Raw genomic sequence first — 14,967 nt, 5'->3', positions numbered from 1 at the left:
GTAACAGAGGGACCGGATGGAACTTCAAGTATTTGCAGACGACGCTGAGCTGAGGGGTGCAGTCAACAGGTCCAAAGGACAGGGTGCCATCCAGAGAGACCCAGACAGGCTGAGCAGTGGATCCAGGAGAACCACAGGAGGTTCAACAAAGCCAACTGCAGGGTCTGGCACCTGGGTCGTGGCAACCCTCACTATCAATACAAGCTGGGGGATGGAAGGATGGAAGGACAGCCCTGCCAAAAAGGGCTCGGGGTGGTTGCCTGGTGGATGGCAGCTGGACATGAGCCAGCACTGTGCCCTCACAGCCCAGAAAGCCAACCGGATCCTGGGTGCATCCAAAGCAGCACAGCCAGCAGGGCGAGGAGGGGATCTGCCCTTCTGCTCTGTGCTGTGAGACCTCAGCTGGAGCGCTGCGTCCAGATGGGGAGTGCTCAGCACAGGAGAGACACGGAGCTGTTGGAGCATCCAGAGGAGGGCCACAGAAATGATCTGAGGGATGGAACACCTCCCTGCGAGGACAGGCTGAGAGCTGGGGTGTGCAGCATGGAGAAGGGAAGGCTGTGGTCAGAGCTGAGAGCGGCCTGTCGGTATCTAGAGGGGCTGTGAGATGGAAGAGAACAGGCTCATGAGCAGGTCTGTTGTGACAGAATAAGGGGAAATAGTTTCAACTTAAAAGAGGGGAGATTTAGACTGGATATTTAGTCAGCACATTTTTGTTATCTCTCTCACTGCTGACAGCTTCCCTGTCCATGTTGCAGGCTGCTCTCTGTTCTTCAAGCAGCCACTTGCCCAGAGCCTGCAACATAGGCAGCTCTGCACCACTGCCAAGATTAAAGGCTCTCCTGCTGCCTGCTTGAATCCATGCATTTACTTCTCACCAGCAAAATGGACATACAGAAAAGGTAACATCTACTTGCGTTTTAATATATTCCTGGTTGATAGGTGAGCTCCAAGCTCCAGCTTCTGCCAAGACCTTTCTCATGTCGGCCAGAAAGTGAAAGCAGCACAACTGAAAGGCAGGCAGTAATGTGTGCAAATGTGACCTGATGCAGATCAGTAAGCATGTAGTTTGGGGCAATTAAGTTCCAGCTCTTGCCAATACTAAGTCTGCATTAGAATTACTTATTTTCATATTAGCAATGCCGGCAACCAACTGTTCCAAATGATAGCTTATCAGACACGCATTTTTTATCCTCTCGGTTCTTTTGCTATAAACATAGCACACAAAAAAATGCAGTACGAAGGTAAGCCTGCTGCATAAGGATAAGAATACATTTCAAAGTAAACCTGCATCTCTACTAACTGTAAAAGAAAATTTATGTATATGCTGTGAAAAAGAAGAGCAGCCTACCATGAAAAAAGGTGAATTTGACGGGAAGAGAGAAAAATGCATCTAAATGCCAGCCAAGAGGTCATGCTAAGAAACAGCTTTGAGACAAGTTTGAAGTAGTCATTAAGAAGTGATGAGCTCTGATGCACGGGTCCCACTGACTTGTGCACAGAGCCATTTGTGTATAGCCTTAGCAACGCCTCCAAAGGATGCGCACGCTGATGGTGCATACACAAGCCAGTAGTCCACCCAAATACCTGCAACAGGCTCACACTGGGGGAGCAAGCTCAAAAACCATCTGCAAAAACCTGCTCTACCAATGTGACAGAGCACAGCATTGCTTCCTTCCAGAGGGCCAAGGAAAACAACCCAACAAGCTCACCCTCTGCAGCTGCGATGCACCAAAGGCGCACACTCTGCGCTTCCTCCTCGCTTTCCTCTGCAAACTTTGCAGAACAAGGAAAGCCAACCACAACCAGACAGTTTAAGTGTGTCAGGTGGGTAAAATACAACCCACTAAAAACTGCATCGGGCTGTAGTAAAGATAAAAAAAACTCCCCTTACAGGTGAAATATCACACTGGAAAAGCCAGCTAGTAACTCAATAACCTCTTCTGGAAATATATGATGGCCATAATGCTTTGGATGGACAGAACTGTACTGAAAAGGAAGAAAAGTTGATGGCTATTTGCAGTCTGCCCGGAAAGCACACAGCGCAACCTGCAGCTGTTTAGACTCAGCTTGTGCCACCAGATGCAATACTTTGTGTGCAAGCAGCACTACAAAACAACAGAGCCCACCAGAGCAGTGCAGACAAAAGGGATAAAATGCATCCAACAACACAAGTCCTGCATTAGTGCTGCTGGGATTGCAGAGAAGAACGGCCTGTGACAGCAGCCTGGTGCCTGCAGCACATCGGAGAAGCAGGATGGCTTCATCCTCCCAGAGAGCATACCAGCCAAAAGCTGTCAGGGTGGGATTGGGTTGGAGGGAAAGAGCAGCTCTCTGGAGAGAACACAGACAGTTCTGCCTGTTCCCTTCTGCAGGAGGGCAGGAATAACAAAGAAAACCCTACTATTTTTATTTGAAGATGTATGCCATGGTACAAAGGACAGATCATCTCCACTGCGGGCAGTCAGCACTTGCAGAACAAGCACACAGCAAGGTCTGTCACGTGTCACATCCAGCTTTGCAAGGTTTTGTTTTCCAGGTGCACTGAGATCTGCAGAGGAAGATACAGGGAGCACCCAACACTCAGCATTGTCCCCTTTTCACAAACACAGACAATTGCCCAGTCCAGACCTGAGGTAAGAGCTTGATCATACCAAACAGCTACACCAACAGGAGCTTAAGGCATTCTTATTCAACAGCAAATCTCTGCAGAAACAGAGCAGCCTTGGGCTGAGGGACTTCACTCTGTCTTGCCATAAGTGATCAGAAGTAAAAATGCCTTCCTGCTTTAAATACTGATGAAGAAATGCCTACCTGAGGAGGGACAGGGCATCCTCTTTCCACATCACCCAACTCTAAGCCCAGCTGTGAGACAAGGAAGGGATGCAGACAGCACACACCATCTGCAGAGCCCTGTGAGCAGCAATGGAGACAGACTGTGCCTCTGCACTCCAATGCAGTATCCTGCTCCTAGCCAGGCTCTGAGCTGAGCCCTTTGGGATTCAAGACTGCATTGCTGACTAACAACAGAGGCATAACCATTACACCAAGAAGAGACCTCGCTGAATGCTCACTTTTTAGTGTTTTTTTCCCCTGTTGAGTCATTTAAGCTGTTTAGAAGGTAAACTATACAGCTAATTTGGCCGAGAACACAAGATGCTTGCTTTATCCTCACAGACATCAGCAAACACTTATTTTGTTCAGATTGAGAGCAAGTTCTGTGCACTGCAGCTACAACGACTCTCACAGACTTAGTTTAGCACCTAGAAGAGAGAAGCTTGACTGTGTTCATATACTAGTTTCCTAGTAACATCATCCTCTCAGAAGGAAATGTGAGGGGGGAAAAGACTGACATCATTGCTGTGCATGCTTGACTATCTGTACAGTTGGCCTCCATTATAACTCATTGCCAGTGATTTCATATCCTGCTGCATCTACGGTGGTGCAGAAGAGTAACTTCACTCCTGAACAGTTCTCAGTCCTCAAATAAATTAAACTTGAAGGACTATCCACGCATCATGAAGCATCTCGCTTGCCACTACCTGATCTGGAAAGTTTCTAATCCTAACCATAAGCCCACCACCTGTACTCACATAAGACAATGCAACTTTTCTTAGACTTCAGAACTTCAAAGAGGAATTCACATGAGAGGAAATCTAGGAAACTGCAGCCTAGCCTGCGGAAAAAGCACTAAATTTTGTATGACAAAACACCGGGTAAGATGAAAAACTGACTTTTCACTTCTTTCATAAAACATGGAACTGACTTCTTACTAAGCACTACGCAACTACAAATTAGTAGTAGTGTTATGGGTACAATACCACAAAATAAGAAGAATTTGTGATTTGTTTGCCACACCAGAGAAACAAATAAGTTTAAAATGGAACAGGGGAAATAGAGATCATAGACTAAGAAAGATACACTGAATATTGTGCAAAATTGATAAAAATAAAGCTAAGAGAGGCTCATTTAAATGCTTGAAACACAAGGAGATTAACGTAAGGGCTGATCTAGGAGCTGTGTCATCCAATCCAGCGTGAGGCAGGGAGAGGTCAGATGGACCATCAGGAGATGTTCAATCAGATGGTCCCAAACAGTTTTATAGTCTATAGTTTAAAACATACCAGAAGTGATAGAAATCATTTTGCTTCTATTCCCATCTGTCACTAGCTCTCTCATAGACTGAGGAGCTTCAGAATCCCTTTCCAAATGCAAGCACTTTTGTTCTTGGGCATGTAGGAAACACGACATAATAAATCCTGTATGTCTTAAGTTCACCTCCATAAAGCACTTTGAAATACGTCAGAATCCTTGGAAAAGGAAACATTAAAAATACAATACCAAAAACTTGTGAAATTTTAACAGCATTGCAGCCAAAGGCAATCGTGGTTGGAATCCACAAGCTCAAGGTAAGCGTGCCTTTTAAGGTCACTAAATTGGCAGAAAATGAGTAACTAGAATTAGTTGTTAACAAACAACTATTCATTTTTCAGAGTCCTGGCTACTCTGATTTCCCTACAGCTTTTAGCAGCCACCACATTGTGTTCCACTCCCCTCTTTCATTGCTTACCAGGCAGAGCAAGCAGTCCATATGGCCCACCAACACTGCTGAGTCAGAAACTAACAGGCATAAACACACCAGGGCTCTAACACACCCCACATGGCTCGTTTCTTACTGCTAACCACGTTAGCAGTAAGAACTAACACCATCTCCCAGCTTCTTCTCAGCTCACAGCCCCCCCTTCTATAGCTTCAGCTGTTGACACTTAGTAGAAAACATTAAAGGTTAGAGATCACTGTCTGAGGAGCACATTACAGGGAGATGCCAAAACAAAGAGATCACTAAGGATGAACTGGTATCACAGTCCTGTAAAGTTACCTGCATCAGCTAAAGTTAGGTTAGAGAGAGCAATCAGCTTTATCCAAATGGACTGCACATGGATTGGGTGCACAGGAGAACAGTTATCCATATGGAAATGGTGATCCTGCCTCTTACATCCCCAAAGCCCCCAGATGGCTACAGGTGCAGTCTAATCAGTTCCTGTGCAAGTGGGACGTTTAAGAAAAGAGACAGCATCACCAATAGGAATCCTAACCTGTTATTTTAAAGGAAGCCATCATCTTCAAAATACAGGTCTTATTCATTGTATGTCCAGCAATATATCTGGTATGGGTTTTTCTTCAGCTTGTAAGGACATTCTTCTCCTCTTTCCCATCTACTGCATTCTGAATTCCCTTCTTCACAACAGCTACAGGCACCAGGCTGTTAGCAGCACTACACAATCCATTCTCCCAGCGTTACTGTCCTACTTTCATCCAGATTGAGCTCCCTGACCTATGACAGAGCTTTCCACTATCATCAGCTTCATCAAGGCTCCCTCTGCCTCGCTGTCTAATAAGCTCAAAAGAATTCTGAACATCTTGTCATGGTTTCATTTTAACAGATTATTTTTCCTTAACTGAGATGGGCAGGAGCTAGTAGCTTCCAGAGCTGCCCTTCAGATGCCAAAGCTGAGCTGCACAGTTCTAAAACAAGGTTGGGTTTTTTCCCCTCTCTTCCATTTTACTTTCTTTTGACATTTTTGAGTTCACAGGGCTCTGTAAACAGACAAGAAATAGTTTTCCAACTGGCCAGCTGAAGACTCCTAAATAGAACACCAAATTAACATTAGTGGATTACATGAAGGAAGATGGGTTTTGCTCATCTGTAGCCATGCTCTGCCCCCAAGGGACAATTTTTATAAATACAGTAACGTTCTTCAAATGGTTCCCCTCAAATCTAGACTCACCTCTTTATCAGTGGCAGGTAGTGTTGTCAAAGTTAATATAAGTGTGCCATCACAGTAATCCAGGAGCAAAGAGCAGACTGGAAGGCTCAAGATTGTCAAGCTATTTGCATTTCTGTTGTGAACAGCTTGCACTGCAGTTCCAAAGCAGGCCTTACATAAGCAGTAAGCTTCCTATTCGTCTCCATAAAATTCTAGTTGTTAACATGGCAGAAGTGTTAACAGCCAGTTAAACACAAGATGATTTTATAGGTTTCCAGAGATGATGTCATTTGGGAACAATGTACTGCATTTACACATCACGTCTTAAAAAACACTGTCAAATGCAAATCACAAAGAAATATAGTCAGCGTTCTACAATTTTGTAAATTTAAGGCTATGGATGTAGAGGGAAGAAAGTTTGAATTTAGCACCGTAATTTGTGGACACAGATTCAACTTCGCAATATTTAGAATATACGCAAAATGTGCTGCAGCAGAAGCAAATATATAGGGCACTAAAACAGCACTAACTAAAAATATTTCATTATTGTTGCTTCACTGCCCAAGTTCATAGACAGTGGTCTCAACATACCAGTGCATATCAACGAGAGATGCTGCGAGAACAGACAGCCCATGCGCCGTGCTTAGCATATGCTCTAACTTGGTTGCTCATTACATAAGGGGTTTTGTTCCTCCTCCCTTTTCTTTCCCCCTCAAGAACAATCCAGAAGAATGAGTGCACAACAGACTGGTCCTATCCTGATTCACAGCTGCTGCATTCTTAATAACTATATAGTTCAACAGTCTATCAAGTCAGATGATGTTCAAATACATAATGACCAAAGTTTGCTCAGCGTTCACCCACAGCCAGAAATCGCACAGTGACAGAGTGAAGAAAGTGCATTAAAAAAAAAAGCAAAAAAACCCACCATGCACTACAACCTGTGTAGTTTGAAATGCCTATTTTTAAGCCAAACATGACCCCTTCTCCCCAGCTACATCCGTCTGTTCTGCAGCACAGCATCTCGGCGTGCCAGCAGCTGAAAGCTATGTCAGCCATGCTTCAGTGGGGCAGAAAAGTACCTTCTGTTGAAAGGAACGGGACAGCAGAGTAATCCTAACAGGCAAAATTTAACGCTACGCTGCCCACCAACTTCTGGGGTGACACGTATGATCATGCACTTGGAAAAACACAGCAAATTGCAGTAAAAGCCCAGATATTATTTGTGCCTGAGACACTGCCACAAAGCTCCTCACGTGTGCAGACCAAAAACAGGCTCCAATTGCTAATCCACCTCTCAGACAGAGAAAAGTCCAGTTACTTACAGTTGTTCCACTCTATTTCCTAGTCTTCCATCTCCTTCCCACATAAACAGCCACGTCACCACTATTTTTACTCGGTTTTCAAAAGGTCATTTACATTGCCTTTACTACCATTTGCATTACAATGCCTGATTAGCACTACTTAGACAGTAATAATAGCTTATATAGAAAGCTTTCCATCAGTAGATCACTGAGCTAGGCAGTCTGTGTCATCCCCTTTTTTAGAGGGAAAGAAGAAAAAATATTTTATATATATAAAATATATATATATTCTCCAGGATCTCTGTGTGCAGAAAGTGACTCCTCCACCATTCAGCAAAACCAGGTATGGAGACCCAGCGTTACCAGTGCCCCAGGTACTGACCCCAGAGTGAAGCCACAGCTTGCTTTCTGTTCTCACAACTCAGGCAATGCCAGGAGGAACTTTCTCTGCAGCTCAGTCCTGTTTCAGCCACTGCTGCTGTACGCTCCATTCCAGGCTTCTATTCACTCTGAAAAAGCAATTCACATAAGTAGCTTAAGAGATAGTTTAGGATCAAAAAATGAAGTTATAATATAGAGCAAATACTGAAATAAACTACAGTTGGGATCTTCAATCTAAAAGGGAAAAAAAAGGCAGGAAAATAAATGCCTTAAGCTCACGATACAATAAAATATACCCCTACATAACAAATTCCAAGATATACAGGCCTCTCAATGAAGCAAGGTGCCAAACCATCACCCTCTCTACTTCAAGCATGCTCTCACTTGCAGAAACAACCTGTTACAGAAATTTAGTGCAACACGTTCAACACTATTGTAGTTAAAATTACATGTTTGGATTCAATAATCAGACTGATGAGTCACAGCTCTCATTTAGCATTTATTAAAAAAAAAAGCCTTGGAAGCCTCTAGCACCACAAAGAAAATCCAAAGGGAGGGTGAATTCAAGCATCTATAAGAAATGAGAGGTGCATTAATCAGCAGGTTCAACCTCCCAACGGCAGGAAAAAAATTTATTGCTCGTCTCAGGCATTCTTCAGTCTGACCTGCAAAGCAAGCAGATTTCAAGTAACACCCAGTACCTCACCAAGGCTGTGAGCCAAAGCAGCCCCCACTATTTGCATTTCCCACACACACACAGACAAGTGTCTTAACCACATCAAGGTCATTCAATAGCAAGACCATTAAATTAAGTTTTCCTCTAAAATGAGGTCTTCATTATCAAGACTAATTAAAGGATGACAAAACCTTCTGAACAATTCCAATCCTCAGCAAAGGCTTATTCATGACTACAGCATTCTTTAGAAATGAAGTTAATTAAAATTATTAAAAGCTATTTTAGCCTGTGTTAAAGGTCACCTGACTATCAACACTAGAACTGTATAAAACTGCAGTGATACAGATTTTTCTGTTTGCACTATTAACACGTGCTTCTTTATTGATCTTCTGGACTCACTAGCTCCCTGCTTTTGGCAATTATCCATCCATGTCTGGAAATCACAGTAGATGGGGAAGAAAAAAAAAAAAACAAACAGAATGTAATGTTTCATTTAATTGAGGAAACACTTGTTCCAGGGGGCCAGGCCATAGCACCTGTAGGAGTTTATTCCTGCCATTAACACTCTGGATATTTGGCTCAGGTATGTCAAAGCATGTTGATTTCTTCTCGGTGGTAGAACAGAGGTGAGCTCATTTCACAGCAGTTCACATAGTTCATTTTCTCCACGCAGCACCCGACTGGAACAATGCTTTGCAAACATCCAATATCTGAATCTCCGTTCCAAGGTGCCCAATAGTTAGCGAGTTGCACAGATGTAAGGTGGAATATCAGAAGGCCTACACTACTCCCCATGGGCAACTTCTGCGGGTCACAGATCTCCAGAAGAGAATTCTTACACCAAACTTGTCTGTGTGGAACAATTTTCTCTTATCCGTGGCTTCCGTCAGCTCCACTTTCTCCTCTTTCTCCTCAGAATCCATTATACAGCCTTAAAAAGATTTATATTATGTGCTTGAAATAAGATTGAGAGCCCTAGACTGCAAAATCATTTCCAAGACACAAATGGCTAAGAAACTGATTGTTTAGGTAAAATTCTTAAGACCCATGAGTGTTCTTTTTCAGTGTGAAAATGGATTATGTGGGTGAGAAGCTTCCTTTGGTGCTGCTGCAATTAACAAGGAACTTCCCAAATCCCATTTGCCTGGACAACAAAGAGGAGCCAGCTGTCTCCTAACCCAGCTATGCACTCAGTCTATGCCACAAGCCCTATGCCCTGGAGAAGCTCCATCTCTGCACTCACCACTCTGAGCTTCCTTATCCTTCAGCTTGACTCTCACACAGAAAATGCAGTCCCTAGGCTGCTGCCGTCAGTCTTTCCAGTTGAATTTCATTGGTTTTGCCATATATATCCTCAGGCCCGAAGTAGTTCTTAAAGCTTCCTACTGTTTCCACCACACATAGGGTGAAATGGCCTCATCCATCCAGCCTGAAGCAGGAAGGGCCATCGCGTCCATCAGCTTTAACCAGCTCTTTGATTGGTGGCTGCCATTAATACCTTCTTCCTGCACACCAGGTGTCATTATTGCCAGCAGGACTATTGCTTATTGCCTCTCAGCAGGAAACAGATGAAACATCCACGCAGCTCACAAGTGTTTCCATGCTACACCCATAGGGAAGCTGAAAGCTGCTGAAAATCTGGAAGGAAAAGATTTCATGCTGCAAACATTTCTCAAACACGTACCAAAGGGATGGAGTTGGTCTGTTTTCTGTAATTTGATGTTCCCATTCCCATAGATGTGCCTGGACAAGAACTCATGGATAAATCAATTTAATACCTGGAAATAAAAGGACACTTTTTTTTAAACCAGAAATTGTGTCAGAGCAGGAGCAATGGGATTCCAAGTACCAAACGTGCCAGTCAGCATGGAAAATGCTGGAGAAGGGAAGCAAACCCAAAACAACAGGCACAGGGATAATTAAGGAGCAGACTGTCCAAACCCCTGAAAAGTACACATATTTGAGTGACTATTAAGGAAAAAGAGTACAGAGCTTCTAACAGGAGCTTTTTCTACTTGTTCTTTGAGGAGACTTGGTTTTAAGACTGGAAAGAGACTTCTTAGGGCTCTGAACAACATGGGAAAACCCACCTAACTCTAGACTACCACCTGGCATGTGGGAATTAAATTGATATGTTAGCCACCCAAAATACTTCTCATACAATGCACTTGGCTTTAATAGGTGGTTTTACTTCATCTTTTTTTCTTTTCTTCTGCTCTGCTGCATCTCTTTCAACCTCACATAAACCTCTCCCTGCCTGTCCGTAGGCTTCAGTCTTTTGATGAAGCTCTATCTCTTTGCCTAGCACTGACCTGTTTTTCTCCCTTGGAGAAAAACATCCCATAGAGCTATAAAATAAAGTAAAAAAGAGGAAAGTAACGTGTTGTCACTGTGAAATGTATTTACCCCATTCTCTGTAGTCTACATCAAAAAGTCACTCCAAATGCAAGTCATCAATCATTTCTCCATTATTGCAAAACATTATAATCCACTTGTATGCTTTGGTAATTTTAAGATTAAAATTATACTGTCAAGACATTTTTATGGCTCTTAATTTCTATATATATATATATATTTTTTTTTAACTTGTGTTTTACTACCTTCTCACTAGCTTCAAAAGCAAATGTCTCTCTCTACTGATTCTATTCTTCCCCTTTGGCAAACATTAATTTCCCCTCCCCCCCCGAGTTATGAATAAATCAAAAATTAACGTGTCTGTTCTGCTCCATGACAACAGTTATTCTGTACCATTTGTGCCCCCATTCCAGCTTGCCAGAAACTTCATCATTCATGACTCGGTACTGCAAACAGTGACAGAACACCCTTCACAAAGCTACTTTCACTCGAGATACAGAACAAACCAAACGTATGAGAGGGTACCATACAGGTGCTGCTGTTTGCTTCAATTACAAGTCTGATTATCTAAAGGACAAAGAAGGTCTTTTCAAAGACTAGGTGAGCTCTCCAAAGGTAGCTATGTGACCTAGGAGTACTCCATCCCTGGTTTGCCAAACCCACCTGACACTGTTCCTCCAACATTAAGATTGGAATCACTACACTGATCTGTTTGGTGCATTTGGGACAGCACTATTGCACAGAACAGTATGTGTGTGTATTTCTAAATGGGCCACATCCCCACCTCTGAAGTGACTGCAGCCACCCAGCACTGAGTTCATCTGAGAGCACCCCACAGCATTGCAGATGAAGTGCCCTATGATGCTTGTCTTTTGCTAAGGTTACCTAGAGAAGACTCTGGGCAGCAAGAAGAAAAGGCCAAGCTAATAATTAGTTTGCAACCATTAATTTTTTACACCTTTGTTATGCAACTTTCTTCCTGGTTACATGGGATCTGCAATTCTTTGTTATTGTGGGAAATAACTGGCTAGTTAGGAAGGTAGTTAAGTTTTAGTGAAGTTTTCAGAAGTACCTGGATAAGGCAGCAGATCCTTTTTGATAAAAACAAGTCATTTTGTCATCAATTGAGTGCTATCTTTTGGACACCTGGGAGACCCAAACAGATAAGACTTGAAAGAAAAGGAATAAGCAAAGGAAGCAAACACTAAAGATAAGCAAGGAAGGGTCTCTGGAAAGTATCTCAAGATATGCATGCTCTTTACCACACTAGACAGCTGTGATTTCCCCTGGAAGAGGCTGGAGGTGCAGCTATTGAGAAGAATAATTATATCCAGAACATCCAAAGAGATCCATATGGAAGCTTTTGACTAGGAGAGACTCACAGCTGACAGCAGAGGTGAACTCAGCAGGAGCAAAAAACAGAAAAAGGACTCCTCGGAAAGCATTCCTACCAACAGGTGACAGCAGTTCAAAAATAAACCAGCACACTGGGGTTGCACGAGTACAGCTGTAAGCTAAGCCAAGCACAAGGCAAAGCAGCATAGGGAGGAAGCTGAAATACTGCCAGGAAGAAGAGGAGGTAGGAATAACGCTACAAACTTTTTCTCTTGTTCTAAAGCAGATCACTGACTGTGATCTAAGGTACCAGATAACTGCTCAAAAGTTAGTTATGTGCAGACAGGGCAGTTCTGCTGACAGCGTCTATATGACACTCACACTCAATCTGAGGTGCTAATGCTGTCCCACGATTAGATCTTAACCAGAACAATGAGACATCACAGCAAGTATTGCTGCTGTATTAGCAAACAGAGGGATGCTGTATTAGCAAGCAGAGGGAAGCCTGAGCTTTATATTCAAGCCAGCGTGGGTCAGACTGTTATGGACTAAGATGCAAGTTATGTTCCTAACTATGCAACAGCATCAAGACCTCGATAGTTCCTGCTTTCCCAGCATCCGGGTCAGAAACAAGAGATAAAGGAAACGCCACAGCCTTCCTAGTTTGGTAGGAGCTGCACAGGAATTTTAAAGAGCTAAATGGTAACTTGAATGGCTAATGCATGATTTTGGCAAACCAATTTTCACTTCCAAGTGTTTGGAGGAGACTGATTCCACATACATCAGTTAAAGCCTACCCAGACCACACGGTGCATCCATCAGGCACTTACATTTCAGGCTGAGCTTCACCTGTTACAACACTATTCAACAACAGCCTGAATCCTATCTGAAACACCATAGTGACTTGTTCTGCCTAGTCTTCCCCAGCTGCCCACGGCCTGGTTCAACATGGGAAACATCATATCCATCTGTAACTACCTGCAGCCAGGTGAAAACAGTACTGAGTGCACAGCTAAGCACAGTGCAATGAAAATTCAGAAAAAAAAGTGGTTGAACTGGATGCTGCATGAGTATTTCTTTATCTTCAAGCCAACTCAGACTGCCAAAGCAAGTCTGCCAGGGAGCCCAGAATCTTTTCAAGAAAATATTAGGCAGGCATTCAGCAATGCTTTATACAACATTTATACAACATTTCACGCTGTCTTGAGGTAGGAGACAATGCCAGCACTAATGATTTTTAGAAGATGAACAGGAAAAAAAACAAAACACTGGGGGGAATAAGAACAACACCTGCTGACCAATCACTGGTCAGCAGCTTGCCTGCTCTTAAAGTGAAAAAAGACAACATTCACAGTTTGTGCTGAATTTTACCTCTCTTGGGGATTTCAGCGCATTTCACTCCTGGGAGCAGCTGGGATTTTGAGGTGTTCTACATTGGTATTTTCACATTCTATTTCTTAAGCTGCTTTCACTAAAAACAATGTTTTTCATCATCCATAGCAGCTCAGCTAGGAAATTCTTCACATAAGTAACTGCTGACACATCACTGAAAAGCCAAGGAGAAGGAACAAAAAGGTATTTGGAAAAGAGCCTCAAAGGGCAAAGCACTGGACAAACATAAAGAATAGTCAAAAAACCAACTAAATGCTAGTTGTGAACTTCATTTTAGACTTGAAGTATAAATGGTGTTCAATTACTGCCCTGGTGTTTCAGTAAACTAAAGATCTTCCTCATAAAACACAAGGGCAGGTTTCACACAGTCTCAGTCCGTAGGGTAAAGTACCACAACTCAGACAAAAGCCACTGAGCTACCTTTCCAGCTAAGCTCACTAGAAGCAGGCGTGACCTTACACACCTACACCATGGAGTGAAAGAGCTGCCAAGGAAGGACTGTACAAAGAATAAGGAGATTAGAGCATCTGGGCAGAAGTAATAGCAAATTCAGAGACCATCAGAGCAAACTCAGGTCTTGAGTAGCCCTGACAGACACCCCTCACAATAACCATTCCCAGCAAAGCCCACACAAGCCTCCTTTAAATTACACTGGGTTGATGTGAGGCTTTATGTGAAAACATCATCTTGGCCCCTGAGACTCTCTCTGCCTGCTGCCATACTCACATGTAAACCTATTTCCTGCCAGCATTCCACCTGGACACAGTTCTCCAAGGGTACCAAATCTTTTTTCACTACTGGATTGTCTATTTTTCATGAAGTTTGAAAGATGCTACAGTGAACAGAGGGTATAAGACAGAGTGAGCTCAGCCCTCATCCATCGTAGAATCACAGAAGGGCCAGGGTTGGAAGGGATCTCAGGGATCACCAAGCTCCAACCCCCCTGCTGCAGGCAGGGCCACCAACATCTGTATCTGATAGTAGACCAGGCTGCCCAGGGCCCCATCCATTCTGGCCTTGAACACCTCCAGGGATGGACGGGGCATCCACAACCTCTCTGGGCAGCTGTTCCAGCACCTCACCACTCTCATAGTACAGAACTTCCCCCTGACATCCAACATAAATCTCCCCTCCCTCAACTTAAAACCATTTTTCCTTGTCCTGCCATTATCTACCCTTTCAAAGAGTTGACTTCCCTCCTGTTTGTAGGCTCAAACATCTTCTTATTACCTCCTGGTAAGTCTGCATACAAAGCTAGTGAAGACAGCAGTCAGAAAGATCAAATAAAGAGAGCCTGCAATGTACAGGTAAGGCATGACAGTCCAGCAGTTCCAGCAATGGGGGAAAACACATACCTGCACTCACAGAGAGCCCTGGGAATACTCCTTTGTGGGTAGGATTTCAGTCACATCAGGCACAAAACTCTGTTTCTGAGAAGGTCTACTTTAACAGGAAGCAGTCTGAGAAAGTTCACTTGAATCGAGTTTGAGCCCAATATCCTCCCATTCTTACTCCTTTGGGTAGGACAAGGCTCTTTTCTCAAAAGCACTTCTTATAAATGCATTCAGCAGGCACACACATCCCACTGTTCTCACAGTGAGCACGGGCAGAGAGGCCAGCCAGTCAAAGGGTATCACCTTCAGGCCAGATCAGTGCTACACACATCATCCTGGAAATCCTTCTGTAGCAGAATCACAGCTGCTAAACCTGACTAACATCCAATGGGCAGGAGAGATTCATTTTGTGTGCCTAATTG

The 14,967-nt window shown here is 43.5% G+C and overlaps 1 long non-coding RNA gene across 6 annotated transcripts in view; it reads right to left on the bottom strand.

Moving 5' to 3' along the window:
* LOC149915975 (uncharacterized) overlaps positions 1-14,967 on the bottom strand; it is a 471,330-nt gene that overhangs the window by 390,601 nt on the left and 65,762 nt on the right. For all 6 annotated transcript variants that reach the window (XR_016470937.1, XR_016470940.1, XR_016470935.1 and 3 more), the window contains exon 2: positions 7,455-7,581. This is a non-coding gene — a long non-coding RNA (uncharacterized LOC149915975). The remainder of the gene's footprint in view (positions 1-7,454; positions 7,582-14,967) is intronic.

Source organism: Phasianus colchicus, chromosome 14 (assembly GCF_987193195.1).
Source record: "Phasianus colchicus chromosome 14, bPhaCol1.hap1.1, whole genome shotgun sequence".
Lineage (NCBI taxonomy): Eukaryota > Metazoa > Chordata > Aves > Galliformes > Phasianidae > Phasianus > Phasianus colchicus.
This window is presented reverse-complemented; position numbering and strand designations above follow the sequence as displayed.